Source organism: Anolis carolinensis, unplaced genomic scaffold, assembly GCF_035594765.1.
Source record: "Anolis carolinensis isolate JA03-04 unplaced genomic scaffold, rAnoCar3.1.pri scaffold_10, whole genome shotgun sequence".
NCBI lineage: Eukaryota > Metazoa > Chordata > Lepidosauria > Squamata > Dactyloidae > Anolis > Anolis carolinensis.
Window position 1 is genome coordinate 10,684,350 of NW_026943821.1, and position 25,566 is coordinate 10,709,915.

General features: G+C 43.1%; 1 protein-coding gene and 1 long non-coding RNA gene across 7 annotated transcripts in view; one reads left to right on the forward strand and one right to left on the reverse strand.

The window, feature by feature from the left end:
* sipa1l3 (signal induced proliferation associated 1 like 3) overlaps positions 1-25,566 on the reverse strand; it is a 144,819-nt gene that overhangs the window by 97,049 nt on the left and 22,204 nt on the right. The window contains exons 1-2 of one of the 5 annotated variants that reach the window (XM_062962413.1): positions 10,269-11,994; positions 10,053-10,155 (exon numbers count right to left, since the gene is read on the reverse strand). The exons of 1 other annotated variant lie outside the window; for it this stretch is intronic. The gene's annotated coding sequence lies outside the window, so the exon portion shown is untranslated. Of the gene's footprint in view, positions 1-10,052; positions 10,178-10,268; positions 11,995-13,587; positions 13,657-25,566 lie in introns of those variants that run through there. 3 more of the 5 variants (XM_062962415.1, XM_062962414.1, XM_062962416.1) reach the window with 3 other exon arrangements.
* On the forward strand, positions 10,547-13,368 carry LOC103279314 (uncharacterized). Of its 2 annotated transcripts, none has more exons than XR_010000740.1 (2): positions 10,547-10,634; positions 11,213-13,368. It is a non-coding gene; the product is annotated as an uncharacterized LOC103279314 (long non-coding RNA). The 2 variants fall into 2 exon arrangements; XR_506701.3 differs by lacking the exon at positions 10,547-10,634 and adding an exon at positions 10,991-11,110.

Here is a 25,566-nt window from a genome sequence, read left to right on the forward strand (position 1 = left end):
TGTGGTGTTAGATCTCACCTAATTTTTGTTTTATATCAAAAGACCGGAACTTAGGGTGCTAAGCAGGGTTTTGAGCTGTGCTGTTCAGTCATCAGCCAAATGTATTGGTGGTCCTTCCAAAAATTGCCCAACACAAGCTATCATAAGAAATGGTCAGCATGACCAATGGTCAAAAATGGATTTCCACCTGACCGTTTCTGGAAGACGCAGCATGAACAGTGAATAAAATTAAAACACACTATCAAGCAACACCTGGACCTGGCCAATGTGCAACCCAAGCATTTCCTGCTCAAATGCAAGAAGAAGGTAGCCATACCCAGCTGCTGTAATCAATAATGCTGGCCTCTGGAGCACAGTACAAAGGGACCCTATTAATAGCCTCTCATGATAAAGTCACGCTTTTCTGCACCTCAAGATTAGAACCTCCTTTCTCTAGCCACCCATAAATTTAGCAACACTGAGACAGGTGTTGAGGGAGGGGATGTACAATCCAAACAACCTTCTAGAGGCAATCATCTATCTTATCTAATCTAAATCTGTGGGATTTAGGGGAATGCTGTGGATGTAGGGTACCTGGATTTCAGTAAGGCCTTCGACAAAGTCCCCCACGACCTTCTGGCAAACAAACTAGTAAAATGTGGGCTAGACAAAACTACGGTTAGGTGGATCTGTAATTGGCTAAGCGAACGAACCCAAAGGGTGCTCACCAATGCGTCGTCTTCATCATGGAAAGAAGTGACAAGTGGAGTGCCGCAGGGCTCCGTCCTGGGCCCGGTTCTGTTCAACATCTTTATTAACGACTTAGACGAAGGGTTAGAAGGCACGATCATCAAGTTTGCAGACGACACAAAACTGAGAGGGATAGCTAACACCAGAAGACAGGAGCAGAATTCAAAACGATCTTGACAGACTAGAGAGATGGGCCAAAACTAACAAAATGAAGTTCAACAGGGACAAATGCAAGATACTTCACTTCGGCAGAAAAAATGGAAATCAAAGATACAGAATGGGGGACGCCTGGCTTGACAGCAGTGTGTGCGAAAAAGACCTTGGAGTCCTTGTGGACAACAAGTTAAACATGAGCCAACAATGTGATGCGGCTGCTAAAAAAGCCAATGGGATTCTGGCCTGCATCAATAGGGGAATAGCGTCTAGATCCAGGGAAGTTATGCTCCCCCTCTATTCTGCCTTGGTCAGACCACACCTGGAATACTGTGTCCAATTTTGGGCACCACAGTTAAAGGGAGATGTTGACAAGCTGGAAAGCGTCCAGAGGAGGGCGACTAAAATGATTAAGGGTCTGGAGAACAAGCCCTATGAGGAGAGGCTTAAAGAGCTGGGCATGTTTAGCCTGCAGAAGAGAAGGCTGAGAGGAGACATGATAGCCATGTACAAATACGTGAAGGGAAGTCATAGGGAGGAGGGAGCAAGCTTGTTTTCTGCTGCCCTGCAGACTAGGACACGGAACAATGGCTTCAAAGTACAGGAAAGGAGATTCCACCTGAACATCAGGAAGAACTTCCTCACTGTGAGAGCTGTTCGACAGTGGAACTCTCTCCCCGGGGCCGTGGTGGAGGCTCCTTCTTTGGAGGCTTTTAAGCAGAGGCTGGATGGCCATCTGTCGGGGGTGCTTTGAATGCGATTTCCTGCTTCTTAGCAGGGGGTTGGACTGGATGGCCCATGTGGTCTCTTCCAACTCTACTATTCTATGATTCTATGAAATCTAATCTAATCTAATCTATCTATCTATATCTATATCTATAATCCATAATAAAAGTGAAAACCCGTATGTGTGTATGTGGCACACATGTCCGCTCACACAGACAGCCTCTAGCCTCCACAAACAGGCTACAATTTCCACTGCTCACAAGCCAGCAAGTCACTACTTTGCACTGACATTGAGGTTACAGCGAGCACCATGAACATGAAGCCCAACCCCTGCCAATGCCCTCCCCAAACACTACAAACCACCACTCAAGGAATGCTTTCATTTGGAGACAATTTCATCCTACATTTTGCTATTTCTTCCACCACAGGCAGGCATTCCAGGGTTCTTCATTGCTGTGGAATTTGCATGACCCCACCTACTGACCTTCCCTTTCAAATCTGTCTGCAAAACAAACAGCAGAATTGACCTGCAACTAAACTTACTGCAGGAGTTTGGGAGATTGAAGTTGTCCTTTAGCCTGCATCAAGTCAGACCATTGTGACTCCTACTGGGGAATATATAGGAGTTATAGTTCACCTACATCCAGAACGCTATAAACCCAAACAATGATGGGTCTGGAACACATTTGCCATCCATACCTGATATGCCCAGATTTGTTTACTGGTGGGTTTCGAGGGGAATTGCCCTGGACATTTGAGAGTAGTAGGTACTGGGATTTATAGGTCACCTGCAATGAATAAGTACTTCGAACCCCACCGATGATAGACCAGGACCAAACTTGCCACACAGAGCCCCCATAACCAATATAACTTATTGGACAAGTTGGGGGGAAAGAAAGTTATAGTTCACCTGCATCCAGAGAAACAGTGACCCCCACCAACAATGGACCACGACCACACTTTGCACAGAGAACTCTCATGACCAACTGAACACACTGCAGGTGTTAGTGCGAAGCCAGGCAATGACCACTCAACGACATATCTGGACCACACTTGGTACACAGATCCAAAATGGCCAACTTTTCATACTGGCAGGGTTTTAGGAGGATTGAGCCACACTAGGAATTGTAGTTCACCCACTCCAAACACAATACATAACATTGAAAGACAAATAAGGCAATTCTCAAATGACCCGGGCACCGCTGGGTCCCCAAGCTAGATTCAAAAATAAAACACACTCCTTGTTCACCCCTTAATGAACTCTCAACCACGCCCTGCTGAAGAATTTGCTTCCGCAATTTCAGTTCCCTAGATCAGTATGGAGAGGATGAGTGAAAGGCTTACAGCGTTCTGGGTTTTTCAAGCTCAGCCACAGCAAGCACAGATGTTACATACAGCGGAAAATACATCGGTTATTGTTTCCTCCCACTTTTTTGTTGATTTCCTGGTTGCCAGCAATCTTCTTCCTGGTTAGATTCAGCTCTAACTCCATTGGGAGGGGGGAATACAGACTGAGGAGTGGTGACAAGGGTAACTTTACTGTTCCTGAGAAAACTGATCTGGTAAAAGGGTGTGCCGTAGTGCACACCATCTCTGACAAGCACAACTGAACCGTTTGCTACGTGCACCATGCTGTCCCTATTTCTAAGAGACCTTAGGTGCCACTTGGCAATTTAACCTCAAAGGCAGTGTGGCAATCACAAGACCCTCCAGATATTGTCAAAACTACAACTCCCAGCATTCCCTAACACTGGTTGTGACAGCCAAGTCTCCTGGGAGCTGCAGCCCAACACATCTAGAAGGCAGCAGGACGTTCACCTGCACTCAGAGGTCACCTTCCAGTACCTTGCTGTCAGCAATCCAGCACCACTGTTGCTTTCCAGTAAGCTTACACCACAGATGACAAAACAAAAGCCGCTCTGAGTCCCCTTCGGGGTGAGAAGGGCAGGATATAAATGTAGTAAATAAATAAATAAATGAAACTGCCTTGCTGCACTAGAATAAGGAGCCCTTGTGGCTCCAGAAAATCAAATGCAACTGCTTCTCAAGGTTCAAGGAGCTAAGGCAGTGCTTCTTTTCCAAGGGAACAAGAGATCAAGCTCCTAAAAGGAGGATGGGAGTTGTGTGGCTCTATGGACTATGTGTTGTCCAAGAATTCCACGTAGCCTTCCCATTTCTTTTTACCTGAAAAATGACTCTGCTTTGAAAGACTGTTTCAGGGTGGAGGCTCCTCAACAAAATTGCCCCTGAAGCTGACCAAAAATGACCAGGACCTCATTTCTGATTCCATCCAAACCAGCCCTCCAAACTTTCAAGCAGGCCTTGCAGCATGGTGCCAATCTTCTAGTGGCTTGTGGAAAGAGTCAAATCCTGCTAATTATCATGTTTCACCAAGTCTATGGTGCCATTAGATGTAAGGCACACCTATCTTTTTAAAGCTTGTGGGGGGTAAAATATTTGCTTTGACTAATTTTCAGAATTTCTCCTGAATGCACTATACCTTGTTTTGGTTTCAACCGGAAGTAATCTGCATGACTCTATTTTCCTAGCTCTATGGGCCCGTTGAAGAGGCAGAAGACGCTTAGCTCAGCCAGACCTGTAAATAGCCATTTGGTTGACGCTGGAGACAAAATGGTGGGGACCTGCAGAGCTGTTGGGGCTAGGACCCTTCCCCATCCTCTCTCAAAAATAAGGTAATGTAAAAAACCACCTCAAAACTGGTGATTCTAGGGTGCCATCGATGGTCAGGTGCACACCATGCTTGGAACCCCTAAAACAGGAGGAAAGTGCATCTTATATTCAATGGAGCCATAGGTGAAAGATTGTATTACTTCTTGCAATTAGTTATCCACTGCTGTCCTCTTTACTTTCTATCCTTCCCTGCTTCATCTCTTATTTCCCATAGAAAACTCTGCACACATAGTGTCTCTTCTGCTTTCCCCAAGGACCACTACAGATACACCTGACATATAATGACATTGGTAGAGCCATGCTAGATCATAACCAAAGGCCTTATTTCTTCCTTCCAGACCATAAGGAGGACTAATCCATTGTTATTAAATCCAATCTCTAAGATCTTCCCTCTCTGGTCTCCTGGGAACATGAAAGCCTCTGCTAGTGAGACCGTTCCCCACTGGTAACTTGCTAGGAGCTAGAAGTAGTTCAGAAGAGAGGCAATTTAACAAATTTATGACTGGAGGGAAGACACTATGATGGGAGCAGCTAATGAAGAGCAGTGGGGAAATATAAATGTACTGCCAGAAACATCCTCCACGCAAACTGGAGCAGGCATCAAAGATTTATAAGGACATAAATTTTTTATTACTTGGGAACGAGCTGTTATTCATGTACATGCTATGCACAAAAGCATCAAGATTTCGGAAAAGCAAAAACCAAAGAGCTAAGCTGATTCATAAAATTTGGAGGGGAGGGAGCCTGTGGAGATTTTGCCAGAAATCTGAAAAAGCCAAAGCCTAATTCCTGCAAAAAGCAGCTGAAGTGAGAAGTCTGCATGCACAAAGGCAATTCTACTGCAGAATCAAATCCTTCACTTTTTCCGTAATCACGCAAATACAGGGAAGTGCATCCTCCTATACAATGAGGAACACGTTATTGTTTACATCTATAGGCATTGGCCAGTCCACCGACCACTTATACAGGATTCCTCTGTAAATGTGACTGAAATCGTATTGCTTTGCTTTTGTAAATGCAGTGGGGATCAGCATCACTGCTGAATTTTCCCACTTCTGGATAACCTTTCCATTCCTCGTCTGTAAGTCTACTGAAGTGGGCCTTTGAAATGCAGGCCACGTTTCATGTGTAACCAGACTACACTAAGACACAAGCAGCCCTATCCCAGGCTCACAAAGGGTCACATCAACACCTTAGATAGTTTTTTAAAAAACAAAACAAAAACAAAACAGGCTGCTAGTACATAATTGGCAGAACCACGAAAGGCAGAGCTTCTTTCTTCCAGAGTAGTTGGGCCTTGAGGATTCACACAAAGCAGCCCTGAAGTTTACTTATGTTAAGGCAGTAATGCTACACAAGCCCAGCACCGTTTGGAGGAAAGCTGCCCTGGTTTTGAGAAACCGCAAGAGACAAAAGGCTCCAAAAACCAGAAAGCAGGTTTTGTGGGCCAGAGGATAATGGAACACCAACATCCTTTGCAGAGAAGATTGCTTCGTAAATCCAAATCCTTTCAGTGCTTGTTTGCTCAAGGGAGCATCAGCTGAGTTACCCCTCCCTTGAATTTATAACTGCATCAGCCTTACTCCTTGCTCAGCTCTCCCCATGGCAGGCATTTAGTGGCTTCTCCCCTGTGCGTTCAGTAAAGATTATGGCTCTTTTCAAATCCAGTTCTTCTCCTGGAGCACACACACCCCGTGCCCCCCCCCCCCGGGAAATGCAACAGGTAGACTGCTTATCAAAGAGTTCAACTGAGTCCTTCAAGTGGATTACAACCATCATCCCCCAGGCAGTATGTTTAAGGAACAATATGGCAATAACACCTGAAGACACCAGAGGCTCATTCAGTTTTCTGGTTAAGAATTCTAAAAAAGACCCAAAACCCTCTCAGCTGCAAATCTCAAGAATCCAGGGATTGTTGCAATGGCAATTAAAGTGAACTGCAGCACTTGACACAGCATGGCATAGTGGTTTGGCGATGATTCTGTAAATCAGGGTTCAAATCCCAAAGCAATCAGGGAAATCTACTAGGCAAGTCACATTCTCTCACAGGACGGCAAAGGTAAACATCATCTGGACAATTCTTCCTAAGAAAATTCCATAAATAAATATAAGAAGAAGGTTGGATCTGACTTGAAGGCAGATAACAATACAATTAAATGATATGAATGAGTTCCAGGTTGCCTTTCTTCAGCTCAAAAGACCAATGTGCCTCTGCAAGCACAACTTAAAAGCCAAATCTTTAAGTATTTCCTAATGTGTGACACTGCTAGTGAGACTGAAGAGGAAAAAAATAACCCAGCAGGGTCCACATTGAGGGAAGTATTACACACACATACAGCTGCCTCACAGACAATGGCAGACATCCCCAAAAAGTTCTAGTAAAGAATGACCATGAAAGATCTACTTAGGCCTGTATCCTTTGATCCACAAGGCAAACCAACAGAAGCATAATATTAAAAAGCCTATTAAGGATATACCCACTTCCAAGCCACATCAAGTACTATTCTTGGGAAAGGTAAAAAAAGCACAAGGAAAGATGATGCCAGGCAAAGAGACACAGGGATGTTTGTCCCTGCTTCTTCAGCTTAACATTTTATTGATTTTATGTCATAAAATTATCTTAAGAATAAGATAAGCAAGAAAAAAATGCTTTTGGCAAATGCATACTTGAGTCCATGTTGTGCAAAGGTGAATGGCTGAAAAGGATAGAGGTCCTGTCTGAAGTTTCGGTCACGTGGAAACTTATCTTACCACAAGAGCAAAGTCAGATTTCTCCAGACCATACAAGAGTTCCATTTATGAATTGGTTCAAGTCTACTGGAACAGATTCTTCCCATTTTTACCACACTTCAGTAAAGGGAAGCCTTTTCTGCATGGGAACCGTTCTGCAAACACAGGGGTCCTTTGTGACATAGCCATGAAATGTGGCCTGCAGACTCAAGAGGGGTTCAACCGTGGCATAAAAGATTGTGCTTTCCTCGAAAAAGAACAGTTTAGCTTAATATTTCAAATGACCGTGAAACATTTAAAAGGAGACTGTACAGAGCAAGAAATTAAAAATCTGACCTTGTAGCAACTTGGATATTGCATCACATGCTGCCACTTCAGAGGCTGCCATCCCTCCATTTCAGCATCAAACAGAGCACAGAAAAAGTGATACATGCTGGACACAATAAAAGAGTAAGACACCATAGGAACAGCAAGCATTGGACTTGAGAAGGTCTTACTTTCTTTTACCTACCAGTGCAAAGCTAGACATCTTTCATTTTTCAAAGCATGCCAAACCAGACAGATTCTGGGCAACTGGAGACTTAAGGGCCACTGATCACAAGGAGCACAAAACCATACATTTTGATTTCATACCTATCAAAAAGAGTAGCCACTCTAGATGTGCATTTGAAAAAAGGGATGCAATACAATTTAAAGGTGTCTCCTAAACTAAAGGTGGGGATGCTGAAGACCATGGGCTTTATGAGGCCCTTTTGGGAAGGAATAAGTGTAGCCACCAACTTCTACAAAGGTCCCTACTTACCTCCATTATTATTATTTTTAGCCAAAAGCCATTTTCAGTGTAAAATCCTTTGTGGGATTCGTGAATGCTGCTAACCCCCCACCACTTCAAAACAACCTCAGGTTGCCTAAAATAAGCAGAGAAGTGACACAGCAGCACTTTATGTCACCAAAACAGCAGCCATGATGTTGGAATACAACTGTAATCTTCCAAAGCCACAGAAGAGCAAAAATAATAAATATTTTTGCCACCTGCACTGTGAAGCAAAGCCATTTCTGCTCTAAAATAGCAATTTGCAATCAATAGCTTAAAAATGTCATATCTACATACACCAAATTGAACACATATTTCCAGACAAGTGCACACATCAGTTAGTATGGACTACCTGAGGCATCGCCTTGAATATGGCAGAGAGCAACACATGGCCTGTTGCAAAGTCTGTGGGATGATATTTGGAGATAAGATTTTTAAGAGAAAACACTGCATTCAGAGGCCCCTTCTACTCTGCCATATAACCCAGATTGCAAAGTATACAATCCACATTATCTGCTTTGACTTGGATTATATGAGTCTACACCAGGGGTTCCCAAACTTTTTAAACAGGGGGCCAGTTCACAGTCCCTCAAACCGTTGGAGGGCCGGATTATAGTTTTTTAAAAAAACTATGAACAAATTCCTATGTACACTGCACATATCTTAATTTGAAGGGGGGAAAAAGGGAACAAATACAGCCTCAATGTTAATCATCTTAATCATCATCATCATCATAAAAATAATAAAGAGGGTTGGAAGAAACCCCTTGGGCCATCTACTCCAACCCCCTTCTGCTTTTGTGCACCAAAACATAATCAAAGCACCCCTGACAGATAGACACCCAATAATAATAATAATAATAATAATAATAATAATAATAATAACAACACCATAATAAAAATGGTTGGAAGACACCCCTTGGGCCATATAGTCCAACCCCCTTCTGCCTTTGAGAACCAAAACATAAAGCACCCCTGACCAACAACAAAAACAATACTGTAATAATCAGGGTTGGAAGAGATTGCTAATCTTCAAGAAAAATAAATCCAGACAGGGCTGCAGAGGAGGGAGTCTGTTTGGCAAGATAAGACGGGAGGCCTCTTCCTTTTGCCATAGGCATGCCTCCATTATTGTTTCCCCTCCTCCATTGCTGAGGAAGGCACACACCAGGTGAGGGAGGAGGCGGGAAAGAAGTGTGCAAGGCGAGCGAGGAGGCAGGAAAGGCGCGCACTTTTCCCTCCTCCCTCGCCCCATGCTCGCCTTCCTTGGCGGCAATGGGAAAGCTGCCGGCTGGGCGATGGAGGACAGGCGCACGCCTTTTCCTTGCCTCGTGTGCACCTTTATCAGCAGTGGCAGCGGGAAAAGTGTGAGGGGGGCGAGGAAAAGGCATGCACCTTTCTCTCCTCCCTCACCCTGCATGCACCTTTCCCGCTGCCTTCCTCGGCAGTGATGACGGGAAAGCTGTGTGTGGGGTGAGGGAAGAAAGGCGCACGCCTTTTCCTCGCCCCGTGTGGCCCTTCTTCGACAGCAGCAGCGGCAATGGGAAAGCTGCCTTTGGGATGAGGGAGAAAAGGCTCACACCTTTTCCTCGCCCCTTGCGGCCCTTCCTCGGCGGCGGCGGCGGCAGGAAAGGTGTCTGTGGGGGGAGGGAGACAAGAAAGGCGTGCGCCTTTTCCTCCTTCTCCTTCACGCTATATGCACCTTGCTTGGTGGAGGAGGAGGGAGCCACTGCCGCCGGGGGCCGGATAAATGGCTCCGGTGGGCCGCATGTGGCCCGCGGGCCGTACTTTGGGGACCCCTGGTCTACACTGTCATATAATCCAGTTAAAAGCAGATCATCTGGATTTTATGTGGCAGTGTAAAAGGGGCCAAAGAGTTCGCTATTTAGAGTTCTTTCTTGTTACTGTTCTCTGTATAATCCTGAACTAAACCACTTGCTATTTTTTTCCAGTGAAAACACTGAACTCAATGTGCTTTGTAACATATAAACGTTTCCAACCATATTACAATGTAACAGTGCCAAAATACAACAATGAAGCAACATATAACTAAAGCAAAACAAGCAATTAAACAAATTAATGGAGTTCAAAACAACACATAATACATTAAAATGGCTTATTAGAAACAGGTGCTGAGCACCAGCCCAATGCTGGTGAACATAATCCCGTTTAAACAATAATTTTAAAAAACTAAATAGTTTATCAATTACCTTCAAGACCAGTTTTAATCTGTTGTCCTCATGGTAGAATAGATCCCAAGAGATACCTGCCCAAGGCATTACAACATTCCTGCCCAATAGAAAACGCTGCATGCTGAGGAGAAGGATGGACATGAGAAGGTAGAAGAGGAAGAACAAAAAAGGTGTCAAATGAAAATAGGTACCAGATCTGAAGGGTTGGGTAAAGGAAAAGCACATAAAGCTGACCTGCAATGAGAAAACCTCCTTCTTCCTTCTCCTTGGTTGTAAAGGGACAAAACACCTGAGTAGGAGGCAAAAGTCAACATGAAAAGTCTGCTCTTGGTCACCACCTTCTTCACCAGGAACCAAAGGTCCTGCAGAATGACTTCAGAGTCACATGGGAAGCCTGGAAAAAATGCAGCCCACACTTCTGCCCTTCCTCCTTCCTGATAAGAAAGCTACAAAGCAGGGCTGTAAAATCAACAGTCGGATAATTGGAGAACACCCACTTCTTTCCCCAACCCACTGGCTCTTGCAAACACAAACATATGCCTCAGCAACAGAAAGCTGACTCTGCCCAGCACAGCATGAGAATAATTAATACATCAAAAGGTATGTGAAAACCAGAAGGCTCTTAAACAAGAAGTTTCTACCAGCTTTTTTACAGCATTGGCTAGACCAGGAGGCAAATGAAAAGCAGCAGTCAACTCAGAATTGTGATGGATGGACATTCCACATGTTGTGGTCCTTCTAACCCAACAAATATTTTAATTTTATTAGCCTTTTAAAAATTATATATGCCCTCCCAAACACCCAAAGGAGTGATGATTTTGGTCTGAGCTTACAATTAGTCCACAAAATAGAGAAACAGACTTCCTTGAGCCAAACCCCCCAAATCTTGTTGATCCCACCAGAGCAACGAGGCTCCTCCTCTGTCTTAAGACACATAAAGCCTACTTCCAGATTCAGGGAATCTTTCTGACACAAACATGGAATCATAGAGCTGGAAGAGACCACAAAGGTGACCTGGTTCAAGAAGCCACTGCACCTGCGGAATTGCTCAATGGACAGTTTCCAGGAAGGACGAGGTAGCACAAGAACACAAGATAGTGCTTTTGCATATCAGATGGCTTGTAACTATGCTTTATAATTCAATGTTTTGTTTATCTCTCTCTCTTTTTTTGCATTAGGGGGAAAATCCAACAAAATCCATGCTGCAGTCTCCTGAAAAAGCCGCAATGATTCGAGAAAAATGAGAGAAAATGTTGGCCATGACCCAAAAGTGAGATAATGCGCAGTTACTGTGATGCGACCCTTGTGGCCTGATTCTAATGGACTTAGTCAGTATGTAGGTGGGAACGCTGTTAATACATCGCCACAGCCTTCTAGTCCCACCCCAGTGAAATAAATCCCCCAGATGTTTTTGCACTGCTATTAGAGTGATTCATAACAGCATGCTTAACAGAAGTGCTTCTCCTTGGCCCTAGTGATGAATGAGTTCTCCTATGCCACCAACCATGTGCATAGTGAGAACAAGGGCTATTTTAATGTTTCTGGCCTTCCTCCATGCCCTAACTACTTTGTCTTATTGCCTTTCTCCAGCAAATACCATGAAACAGAGGCGGAGAGCTGAAGGGAGCTCTTAAATTCGGCTTTGACTGCCAATGTACAATAGATTCTTCCTCTGCTCACAAGGGGAAGCTTCACTGCAAATACCTTTCTATTCAAGAAGCTAGAAAATAATGTACGCAATCACAAGCACACAGTTATTCCATGAAGCAGTGATGTCAAGAAAAAATTATATATATGTGTGTGTTCCTAAGATGTAACTGTATGCAAATGGCAGGAAACAGTGGCCCAGAGGCACTAGAGAAGGTCCCTGGGATGGCTGAAAAATCAGAAAATCCTTATTTATTTATTTATTTAATCTCCCAATCAGTCACTCCAAAAATGCAGTTTCCTTATATGTTTGGCTCACAAACTAAAAGGACAATGGGTTCCCCTGAACTATGAAGACGAAAATCCACTGCTTGTGGTGATATGAAAATAATCAAACAAACTCAATGTATATCCAAAAATCAATGTCTATCCAAAAAACAGGACTATCCCAATCGCATATAAGTAGAAATCAGCAGTTCTTCTTTTGAAGTATAAGGACAAGTTTTTCATGTGAGTAAATGTCCTGTTCTTTATTGTTATGGTTGAGCCTTATGGCTCCGATACTGGGAGACGAGGTCGTAAGACTCCTCGAGAGTCAGACTCTCTTGAGGAGCGCGAAAGGAAACGGCTCCGAGACTTATTTGCAGAACCAACAGACGAAGACTCCTTTGAGGGTTTTACCGAGGGAATGGAGGAAGAGATGGTTAGCTCAGAGGAGGATGACATGGAATGGACTCGTGTGAGGGAGGATTTGGGTGTCACCGGCAATGATAGCATGGGAGGCGACTGGCGGGTTGCAGGATCGGACCCGTGGACGGGCTGGAGGGATGGAACGGGATCCACAGCTGGGGATGCTGTGGGGCGTAGTCAAAGGTGTTTTAGCTCTGATGAGGATGATGATGATGAGGCACCTGGAATTAGGATAGCAGCTGATAGTGATGAGGAGTTATGAACTGGCATAAAATGGGGTTTAGAATCAATGGCTAATTGCGTTGGGCAAGGTAATCTGGACGAACGCTTGGGCTCTTGTTGGGGAAATTCCTGAAGACGGGTGTGATTCGTTTGCTGAATAAGTAAGTTACCAAGGACACTGGGCATAGACGGCGGGAGGAACTGTGTGGGCTTTTGCTGTGCAACCTGTGTTTAATCTTGATAGCTTGGACCTCCGTCGTCTTTTTGACGGACATTAATTGTCTACTCTGGATTGACGCTGGACTGACTGACTGACTACGACCTCGGACTATCCCTTCTGTGGCTATCGGTGGAACTGGTGAACTAAAGACGTCTGTACCTGGCTTTCGACCTTGGACCGGATTGGGACCCTGCTGACCGCTGCTACCCTGATTGATGTGTTTGGACCCGGAGTTCGCTCGTTGCACGGAGGAGTAACAACTTAGTTACTCAATCGTAGCTTTTGAGTAGCAGAGAGGAATCTGCTGCCAGTTATTTGTGTTTCATTGAATCTTTGTTTACCAACTTTTGTTTGTTTAAAGTACCAGGCTGAAGTAAGCATTTTTGATTTAACCCGGATTAAACTCCTGTTTAATCCGGTTTATCTTTTGAACCGTTTTTAGTATCAGCGGAGTCTTATTGTATCTTTTCACATTGAAGGCAAGTGTTTGCCTAGCCCTTTGTTTCTTACGGGCATTTTTGGTTCTGTAACTTTAATAAACTGTGTTGAACCTTATTTGGTGGCGTTCTGTCTGTGACATTTATTGTACGAGTAGACTCCAGTTTCCATATAACTTGACTCCAACCTGCAACCGGTTTCGACTCACAGGAGTCTTCGTCAGGCGGTTGGGTCTACAAATAATACACATCATAAATATATACTTGCAAACCAGCAATTTGTAAAGAAAGTTTACAAAAAAGATTACAACAAGGTATGTTCAGGCACTCTACTTACTTAAATAAACAGAAAGGTTTCAACTTTTAAGGTGAGAAGTTCACCATCAATTTTCTGGGTAGGTGGATCCTAAGGAGACATAGATAGTGGCTCAAGGTAGTATTACATTATGACATGAATAATAGAACATATATAGAATACAAATTCTGTGAACCCAAAAAACGACTATAATACTCACGGCTTGTCTTTATTGCCCCATGTACTCTGCAAGGAGTTTTATTCTGTGGCGAGCATAGGGTGGAAATGGCTCATACCATTACTTATACAGTTAATCCATTGATCAGGTGATGATGATATCTTTATTGGTTCAAAATACATGGAGGTAAAGCCTACACTGTTATAAGAAACATTCATATGAATTGACATTGTTTAACCCTTTTGGCTGTTCTGTTTGCAGGGTAAAGATCCAGAAGGATTCCCGTTGTAACAGTTTAGTTTGGAAATCCATGTCTCTGGGTGGAGTGACCACCTCTAAAACCTGTACTTGAAAAGATTCAGATCCACAAAATGCTTGTATAGTATAGAATCCATTGAATGTTTCCTGATCTTACTCTTGTGTTCAATGATTCTGAGCTTGATCTCTCTGCTTGTTTGGCCAATGTAAGTGAGCAAGCAAGGACAGGTGATGGCATATATTACACCTTTAGTGGAGCAGGTAGCAAAATGATTGATTTTATACTGAGTTTTTGTATGCTTATTCTGAAAGAACTTAGATTGTACAAACTGTGAACATATTGAACAGCTATGGCAAGCATAGTTGCCTATTAAAACAGGTTTAGAGATCACTGGCTTGGGGTCTATATCTGAGTGAATCAAGATATCCCTGATGTTTTGTGTTCTCTTGTGAGCGATAAGGGGGGGGGGGGGGGGGTCTCTCACAACCCGGTATATCCCTCACCAGGTTCCAATACTTTTTTACTGTTTTTATAGTGTGTTTGGATAGGTTACTCAGGGTGAGAGGCCATACCAATCTGTTATCCCTGGGTCTAACTTTATCCTCTAGTGTAGCTGATCTTGGTACACTGGAAGTTTTAACCCTAGCTTTCTGGATAATATATTCAGGATAACCCTTGTCTCTTAACTGATTTTCAAGTACAGTAGAGTCTCACTTATCCAACACTCGCTTATCCAACGTTCTGGATTATCCAACGCGTTTTTGTAGTCAATGTTTTCAATACATCGTGATATTTTGGTCCTAAATTTGTAAATACAGTAATTACTACATAGCATTGATGTCTAATAAACTAATTTTTCTGTCAAATTTGTTGTATAACATGATGTTTTGGTGCTTAATTTGTGAAATCATAACCTATTTTGATGTTTAATAGGCTTTTTCTTAATCTCTCCTTATTATCCAACATATTCGCTTATCCAACGTTCTGCCGGCCCGTTTATGTTGGATAAGCGAGACTCTACTGTATTTCCATGTTTTGTTTGAAGTCTTGTGGTAAGGTGCAGTTACGTTTGATTCTAAGCATCTGCGCATATGGAAGATTGTTTTTGAGGGATACGCTGTGATAACTACTATAGTGCAGAAATGCATTTCTGTCTGAAGGTTTGCGAAAGTTGTTAACCAGCAGTTTGTTGTTGTCTTTTATTACTGTTACGTCCAGATCATTTGATGGTCTTTTAAGGGAGGAGGGATTTGGGGGGAACTGACCTTCCTTTCTGGGAGTTATAGTTCACCCACAGGCAGGGAAACTGTGACATCCACTGATAATAAACCTGGTCCAAACTTGGCACACAGAACACCTATGACTAACTCAACCTACTGGAGAGCTTTGAGGGGCTTGACCCACCATAATGGGAGTTGTAGTTCACCCTACAGCCAGAGAGCATACTGAACCCCACCAATGATGCATCTAGAACAAATGTGCCCAAAATAATAATAAGTTCTGACGCAGTTTCTCAGGGTTAACCTGGGATGATTTATTTATTTATTTTATATGTCACTCTTCTCCCCCAGGGGGACCCAGAGCGATCTTACATAATGGCAGAATTAAATGCCACATATAATACAACTAGCTGTGCCCGGCCACGCGTTGCTGTGGCAAAGTATGGTGGTATGGGAAATAAAGTATTGAGGAATTGGTGATAGTTAAGGTAAAGGGTAAACGTTTTTCCCTGACATTAAGTCCAGTCATGTCTGATTCTGAGGGTTGGTGCTCTAAGCCAAAGAGCCATTTCTAAGCCGAAGAGCCGGTGTTGTCCGTAGACTCCTCCAAGGTCATGTGGGATGACTGCATGGAGCGGTATTACCTTCCTGCCGGAGCAGTACCTATTGATGCACTCATATTTGAATGTTTTTGAACTTCTGGGTTGGCAGAAGCTGAGGCTAACAGTGAGGGCTCACTCTGGTCCCCCAATTCAAACCTGCGGCCTTTCAGTCCAGAAGTTCAGTAGCTCAGCGCTTTGTGAATATACAATATTTTTAATTGGTTTTTTTTTGTCTGTTAGAGGCAAGTATGAATGCTGCAATTAGGGAAAATGATTAGGATGTAATGGCCTTGTAGCTTTAAAGCCTGGCTGTTTCCTCCCTGAGTGAATTTTTTGTTGGGAGGTGTTAGCTGGCCCTGATTGTTTCCTATCTGGAATTCCCTTATTTTCAGAGAGGTGTTCTTTGCAATATTTTATGTGATTCTACTGTCTGTGGCCCTGAGAAAACAGAGGATTTGCCAGACTTTGATGATGGGAATACTTTGTTGGGAGGTGTTAGCTGGCCCTGATTGTTTCCTGTGTGGAATTCCCATTTTCAGAATGTGGTTCTTTATTTAGTGTTCTGATTTTAGAGATTGTATTGTTCTGTTTCTTTATTTACTGTCCTGGTTTTAGAGATTATACTGTTCTGCATTATTCTATCCCAGTAATTATTTCATATTAAAGTAGAATCTCACTTATCCAACATTCACTTATACAATGTTCTGGATTATCCAATGCAGTCTGCCTTTTCGTAATCAATGTTTTTGTAGTCAGTGTTTTAAATTCATTGTGATACTTTAGTGGTAAATTTGTAAATACAGTACAGTAGAGTCTCACTTATCCAACATAAACGGGCCGTCAGAATGTTGGATAAGCGAATATGTTGGATAATAAGGAGGCATTAAGGAAAAGCCTATTAAACATCAAATTAGCTTATGATTTTACAAGTGAAGCACCAAAACATCATGTTAGACAACAAATTTGGCAGAAAAAGTAGTTCAATACGCAGTAATGCTATGTAGTAATTACTATATTTATGAATTTAGCACCAAAATATCACGATATATTGAAAACATTGACTACAAAAATGCTTTGGATAATCCAGAACGTTGGATAAGCGAGACTCTACTGTAATTACTACATAGCATTACTGCGCATGGAACTACTTTTTCTGTCAAATTTGTTGTATAATATGATGTTTTGGTGCTTAATTTGTATAACGATTACCTAATTTGATGTTTAATTGGCTTTTCCTGAATCCCTTCTTATTATCCAACATATTCACTTATCTTGCCGGCCTGTTTATGTTGGATAAGTGAGACTCTACTATATATTGATAATCTTATATTATCTGCTTAGAACTGGATTATATGAGGCCCCTTCTTCACAGATGTATAAAATGCCATCACTCATTTATATATATAGATGATAATACAATATAATGATGTGAGTTGTAGTTCACCCACCATCTTATGTATTTTGTATAATTTTTAAAAATGACTTTTTTAAATAACCCGGGCAAAGCCAGGTACCCAAGCTAGTACAGAAATAAAACGTTTTCATTCCTTCCATGTTTCCTCTCCAGGCACTAAGTTCTTATTTCCACCTCCAAGCATTTAGACACCTGGAAAAAAGGAAGAAGCTAGGTTTCTTTTAATGGCAGGAAGTGCAGAAAGATGGAAAGAGAATCGCCAGATGTCACCTTCAGCTGCTAGCCATGTCATGTTCCATCTTGCCCCCTTTCTTGAAAGGAATAATAGGAAACCTTGTGAAAGGATATGAGGCTCTCACAGCTGACTTTCTACCTTCTGGATTGTGGCCAGCAGGCGAGACCATCACACAGAGATGTGTCCCCCTCATCACGTACCACTGCAATCTGAATGACACCTTTAAAAACTGGCAAACCTGCATCTGTTCAGTAACCATTTCAGTTTCCGAATGAAAAGACAGCTGTGGCATAATGAAAGGCTTCATTATCTTGCTCAACATGAGGAAGTCGCAATTTGTTTAAGGCAGGAGAATCGATTGGGTTCATCAATGCAGTCCCTTTGTTTGCTGTGAGCAGATTTTACACTGTGCCCCACTGGGAACCACAGACAGATAACAAGTTTGGCCTTATCCGGATGATTCTTAAACAAATAACGTTTATCCCGGGTGCTCTAAAGTCCTGGGCAACAGACAGGATGGGGAAAACAGCCTTCAAGATTGCTTTTGGGACTCCGCTCCCAAGAAAACCCACAATTCTAGCTCTCCTCTCAGAAAAAAAGCACAGCTAAACCCTTGGAGCCTTTATATCTGAGTGTGACTGCTTACCAAATGACAGTTGGTGCTTGATCATAGCAGGAAGCATAGCCGTACTGCCGTAATAGGAAAACCTTGCACTCATGAGCCATTTGGCCATCAGATGTTGCAGTGGAAGAGGAAATTAAATTTCTCCCTTGAAGGAAGACACTTAGGTTGGTAACACTAGGAGTACTTCTGGAATGTTTCAAAAGGGGGGAAATCTCTCAGCTACTTAACAGAGGACATTCATTTAACAAATTGGGGTGATGTGTCAAAGACAATTTCAGCAATCTTACAACAGCTGGTGTACAGCAAGTCAGTCATTCTCCTCTGATTTACCATACTGTCTATTATCTAGTTCATGGCTCCAGGGAAGGTCTGAGAGAGGAATCTTCCATCTCACATCCTTCGTTGCCCTCTATATCAGAGAAGCTTGCCCTCTGCTCAGGGACATACAGAAGGCATACAGTGGCATGTCAGCCCAAGAAGCAAGGCCTAGAATCCTATGTGATGACAATTCCTACGGCAAGATGACATTGTGCACATAGAAAAATGTATCATCATGCACAGTCCACTTATGGCTCAGAGGTCACCAGCAGAAAGCCAAAAAAGATGTTCCTGCTAATGCCACTTATATTACTTCCAACATGAGATTCACACTCATACTGAAATATGCCAGTCTGCGAGGTGGGGTGGAGATAAAACATTACTGCATATGTAATTGGACAGTTCTCAAGGTGACATACTGAAAATTGAGACCTACTGTACTTTTATTTCTGCAAGGAGCCATTACAGCATGCCCTATGGCATGGACCATTTTTTTATCTCTCTGCATAATCTTCCTCTACTACAGCTGCTCAATCCTGTAACAACTTTACACCTTTAACAAAGTGCCTTCCCAATATAATCTCCCCCCAGCATAAGACTGCTCTGCCTTCATGCTTGGGCAAAAGCTCAATGAAAGCCCTGGGCTCTGTCACCTCAGTTTTCCAACCAGTCACCTGTTCCTCATTTTTTCCATCCCATCTCACGCTGAGAAAGTCTAACATTGAAATCCTCATGCATCTACCCAAAATGAAAGCCCTGTGAATTAAATGGGGTTTACTCCCAGCTGCAACTTGAATCACCAAAGCACAACAAAAGGCGGTTCGGTGACAACCACAGGCATTTCTCGCCCAGTTAGCCTTCTGCTCACACATTGTGCATGACCCTAAATGAAGGAGGGAAACAGGTGAGAAAATGAACAGAAGAGCCGAGCAGACAGCTGCTCCAGTTAAAGTAGATATTAATTAAAGCATTTACATAGACTGGCTTCATTACAAGTGGTGACAGCCAAATAATCCTCACTGACCACCAAAAATTCTGCCATTAATTTTTTTACCTAAGAAAAGATGGCAAATGCTTCAATCCCACTACAGAGCTAGAAACAGCCCCCACCTGGAGAAGCTCCTCACTCATTCTCAAACTGGTCCAGGCCATTAAGGGATGGAAGACAGAGTGCAGGATGTCACTAAGAGGCAAACCTGCTTCTCCTTCAACCTGTGGGTTCGATGAAATATAGAAGAAATGAAAGATTACAAAATCTACAAAGAAGCAGATTTGTTCTTGCTGGGATGTGGAAGACTGGCATAATGAGATAGCATCTCTAGGATTCACATGAGTTTTGTAAATCCTTGCCCAGGGGCTGTGTTTTGACATGCTGTCCTGGCTTTTTAAATTTGTCAACCTAGTCATCAATGAATGATAAATTCAAATTCATATGTGTGTGCTTATACATTCACATTCATTCTCTCTTGTGTATGTGTATATATGTATGTGTGTATACACACACAAACATCAATGCATATCACAATGGATTCATCACCAGTTGAATAATTAGATAAATGCAAACAGCGAAGGCAACCCTTGAGTCTTGATGGAGACATCTGTGTATGCTGTATTTTATTTATATCTGTTGATTGAACATCTATGAGTTCTTTGAGGCTCTGGTTTTCACTGTAGGTTTTCTGAAGCTGGTTGATTATAAATGTGAACAAATACACACTTATCAGCTTCAGCTTTGCCAGAGGTATATTAGGGGGCAGTTCTTTAAAAAAACAATTGGCAATGTGTTCACCTCAATCAAATAATCGTTTGACGAAATCAACAGCAGTAGTAAAAAAAATGCTAACTATGAAGAAGAGCTTCCCTCTTCCTGTGTCAGGGGCAGTAAGAAGACTCAATTTTCTATGGGTCCCAGAGCTTTCAGAGGAGGAAGACAATGAAAGATTTTCTTTTCTACATCTTTGCCCAGCGTGGGGAGAAGGAATCAGCAAAAGCTTCTTCTCCCATTACATAACCTTGTTCCACCAGTCTGCCATTTAATTAAGATCTGCTCATCTTCTGCACAAAGAGATATTGCCTGCTAAGCTGGTGGGAATATGACATCACAGGCTGCTTGAAACAAGACCATATAAGAAGTGCCATGGGTGATTAGCCCCAAAGCCCTCCTAATCCGGTAAACAAAATTGAAGGGGTCAAGACAAATCCCAAGAAAAATGCCAAATAAACAGAAACTAGTTTTTAAGTGGCAATGATGAAAACCTATTGCAGCACAACATGTTTTGGAAGAATAAGGTCCACAAGGAACAAATGTAAACGTTCACATTTTAAGAAAAGCTTGAAACATTTAAGAGAGAGTAAATGTGTTACTGCACTTTCCAGGAGACTATGTTTGAAAGAAGTACCTGAACATATTTTCAGAACTTGGGATTTGAAGCAAAAGAATGAAAAGAGGCCAATCATACAAATATATACTCGAGTATAAGCCAACCCGAATATAAGCCGAGGCACCTAATTTTATCACAAAAAACTAGGATAACTTATTGACTCGAGTATAAGTCAAGGGTGGGAAATGCAGCAGCTATGGGTAAATTTCAAAATAAAATAGATACCAATAAAATTTCATTTCATTAATCGAGGCATCAGTAGGTTAAATGTTTTTTGAATATTTACCGTATTTCAAAAAAAAAACAATAAACTAGCTCTGTAAGTGGAAAAGCAGGGGCAACGAAAACAATATGGTATCAACAATAACCTAATAATAATAATAATAATAATAATAATAATAATAATAATAATAATAAAAGCTTCATTTGGATCCCATCCTATCTCCCTATGGGGTCTCAGGCCGGCTTCCAACATAGTAACAGGCAAACATTCAATGCTTATATAAACAATGCAGAGCTAGATATAGATCTATAATTACAGTAGAGTCTCGCTTATCCAACATTCACTTATCCAACGTTCTGGATTATCCAACAGTCTGCCTTTTAGTAGTCTACTAGCTTGGGGACCCGGCAGTGCCCGGGTTATTTGAGAAAGGCATTGTTTGGCTGTGTTGTAAGTTTAGTCTATATCCAGTGTCAATTAGGTTGAGTGGGTGCGGGTGAACTACAAGTCCTATATGTAAGTACCATCGTCCATGGTCCATTGCCCTGCCACTGTTTGCCATTGGGGGTCTGTGTGCCAAGTTTGGTGTTGATAAATTATTGGTGGGGGTCGCAGTGGTGTCTGGAAGTGAGTCAAGATACTGGAAGTCCCAACATCTGTGGTCGAAACTCTTCCAAACTGCGCCAGGATGTAGAGTGGGTCATAGGGGGTCTTTGTGGCAAATTTGATCTTTATCAGTCATTGTTATGGATTGCAGTAGTCTAACGATGTGAATGAAGGTATTATAAATCCCATCATCCATGGTCCGTTGGCCCCTAAACTGCAGGAGGAGATAAAGTGGGTGATGGGGGGGGGGGGCATGTGTGCCATGTTTGGTGTTTATCACAGTCAGAGGTGTGGGTTGTAGTGGTTTCAGTAAGTGAGTGAAGGTACTGCAAGTCCCATCATCGCAGGTATGTCCTCCCATAATGTGGTCCAGAATGTAAAGGGGCTCATGGAGGTTGTGTGTGTGCCAAGTTTGGTCCAGTTTTGTCACTGCTGTGTATCGCAGTGGTCTGTTAAGATTTGAAGCATGTGAAAGTACTGCAAATCCCATCATCTGTGGACCATCCTCCCCGAAATGGCACCAGGGTGTAAGGTGCATCATGGGGGTTATGTGTGCCAAGTTTGGTCCTGACCCGTCATTAGTTAAAGTAATAGTGGTCTGTTGGAGAGAAAATGTTTGAAAGTACTGTAAAGCCCATAATGCTTGGTCCATTCTCCCCCAAACTGGTGTAGCGTGTAAAGGGTGTCATTTGGGATATGTGTGGCAAGTTTGGTTCAGTTGTGTGATTCGTGGCAGTGGCAGTGGTCTCAAGATGTTAGTGAAGGTACTGGAAGTCCCATCATCCTTGGTTCATCCTCCCCCAATCTGCCTCAGGACGGAATGGGGTTCATGGGGGTTCTGTGTTCCAAGTTTGGTCCAGTTCTGTCACTGGTGGGCGACGTAGTGTTCTGTGAGAGACGTAGCATTTGAAAGTACTGCAAATCCCATTATGTGTGGCCCATCATCCCCAAACGGCACCAGGACATACAATGGGTCATAGGGGTTATGTGTGGCAAGTTTGGGCCAGGTCCGTCATTTGTGGCGGTCACAGTTGTCTGTGAAAGTGGGAGCCAATCAGAACGCTGCCACATACTCGCAAACAAACATTGACTTTTATTATATACTAGCTGTGCCCAGCCACGCGTTGCTGTGGCATTTTCTGGTGGTGTTGGTGAGAAATTGTTGAGGTAGTGGTGGTATTGAATATCTGTTGTATGGTAGTCTTTATGTTTAGTATGCACACTGACATGGATTATATGGCAGTGTGGAGTCAAGATAATCGAGTTCAAAGCAGATAATATAAGATTCTAAATGGGTTATATAGCTGTGTGGAAGGGCCTTGAGTACACTGCCATATAATTCAGTTAAAATCTGATAATCGGTGGAAGAGGCCTAAGTGAGGCCTAACTGTGCCTGTCCCCTGGGCTGAGTAGGTTGCTAGGAGACCAAGTGGGTGGAGCTTAGCCTTCAAACTGGCAGCAATTGGATAAAAACTATTATTCCTCTCCCTATAATTAGGACTTTATTTTTCTTTTCTTTTTGTTGTATCAACCTAGAGCCGTGAATGATGGGTTGTGTTGTCAAATTTAGAGGTTGGAGGGGCCTGTAGTTTTGTTGTTTTGTCCGCTGCCCTGATGCCATCACTCTTTTATATATATAGACTAGCTTTGCCCGGCCACACGTTGCTGTGGCTTATGGGAATCCTTTGTTGGCCAGGAGGAATAGCAGTGAATAGGCTTGCAGCCTCAAAACCTGGCCGTTTTCTGGAGTAGCTGGAGCTTTTTGTTGTATGAACGTAGAGGAATGGATGAGGGGTTGTGCTGCCAAGTTTAGTGTTTCTGGGATGTGTAGTTTTGTTGTTTTGTCCTAGGCCGAAATTTCATTACCCTTTTATATATATAGACTAGCTTGGGGGCCTGGCGGTGCCCGGGTTATTTGAGAATGGAATTGTTTGCCTTTGTTCCAAGTTTAGTCTCGATCCAGTGTCAGTTGTCTTCAATTGGTATGGGTGAACTACAACTCCCATATGTAAGTCCATGGTCCATCCCCCTCCAAATAGCGCCAGGATGTAAAGTAGGTCATGGGGACGCAATGTGTCAAGTTTGATCTTGATAAGTCATTGGTGTGGGTTGCAGTGGTCTGAGGAAGTGAGTGAAGGTACTGTAAATCCCATCTTCCCTGGTCAGTTGTTTCCTCAAACGGCAGGAGGACTTAAAGCTGGCCACATTGCACTTGTGTGTCAAGTTTGGTACAGTTTCATCATTCATGGGCATCACAGTGGTCTGTGGGAGGTGAATTGGATGAAGGTACTGGAAATCCCATCATCCTTGGTGCATTCTCCTGCAAACCACACCAGGACATAAATTGTGTCACATTGCACCTGTGTGTCAAGTATGGTACTGTTTCATCTTTCATGGGTATCACAGTGGTCCATGGGAGGTGAATTGGGTGAGGGTACTGCAAATCCCATCATCCATGGCCCACCCTGCGCCAAACTGGACCAGGGCGTAAAGGGGGCCACATTGCACCTGTGTGTCAAGTATGGTACAGTTTCATCATTCATGGGAATCACAGTGGCCTGTGGGAGGTGAATTGGATGAAGGTACTGCAAATCCCATCGTCCTTGGTCCATCCTCCCCCAAACTGCTGCAACATATAAAGTGTGTCATTTGGGATATATATACCAGATTTGGTTCAGTTCTGTCATATGTAGCAGTTGCTGTGGTCTCAAGAAGCGAGTGAAGGTACTGCATGTCCCATCTGTGTGCCAAATTTGGTCCAGTTCCGTCACTGGTGGGCATCGCAGTGGTCTGTGGGAATCGTAGCGATTGAAAGTACTACATATCCCATCACCCATGGTCCATCATCCTGCAAACGGCACCAGGACATAAAGCGCATCATGGGGTAGGCTCTCTGGAATTGTGGGAGTTGGAGTCCAAAACACCTGCCCAAGTTGGCCCATGCCTGGTTTAAAGGCTTCCATACAATCCTAGAGTTAGAAGGGGGCCCCAAAGGCCATCTAGTCAAACCCCTTTCTGCTATGGAGGAAGACACCATCCAAGCCTTCCCGACAGATGGCCATCCAGTCATAAATACGATTGGGAGATAGAGAGAGTCCTAGATTTGAAAGGGGTCTCTGAAGGTCATCCAGTCCAGCCCCTTCTGCTGTAAAGGAAGACACCATCCAAGCCCTCCTGACAGATGGCCATCCAGTCATACATACGATTGGGAGATAGAGTCCTAGATTTGAAAGGGGTCTTTGAAGGTCATCCAGTCCAGCCCCTTCTGCCACAAAGGAAGAGACCATTCAAGCCGTCCCGACAGAAGGTCATTCCAACCATACATACCATTGAGACATTTATTTATTTATGTATTTATTTAATTCTGATATTTCTCCCCCGCCTTTCTGCAATGGACCCAAAGTGGCTTGCAAGGTCATTAAGCCACGTGCTAACATCCACCATATAAATAAAACATAAAAGTAATGTCAAGCAATAGTAGTATAAATAAGAAATAGCAGGGTTCAGTGGGGCAGATGAACTACAACTCCCATATGCAAGTCCATCATCCATGGTCCATCCCACTCCAAACAGGGCCCGGATGTATATTAGGCCATGGGGACTGTATGTGTCAGGCCTTTTAGAGTGAGCCTGCTCTGTGGTAGTTTTTTGCCTCAGTAAAAACTGGGGGGGGGGGGGGGAATAAACGATCCTTAAAAGGAAAGAATAAAAAGAATAATCATTATTTTCTCTTTAGTCTGATGTGAATAGTATTTACGTACTGCCGCCTTACCTTGTTGAAGGAGAGTGCTGTATCCAAAAGACACAGGCAAAAGCTGCTCTGTTTGGAACCATGTGGAACAGGGAAGATGGCTGCCTCTTTTGCGGCCTAGCACAATGGAGCCAGGCTGCAAGGCCTGAAACGTGTTAGCAAAATGATCAAAGGAGGCTTGGATTGGGGCTTTGGGGGCTAGAAGTGTT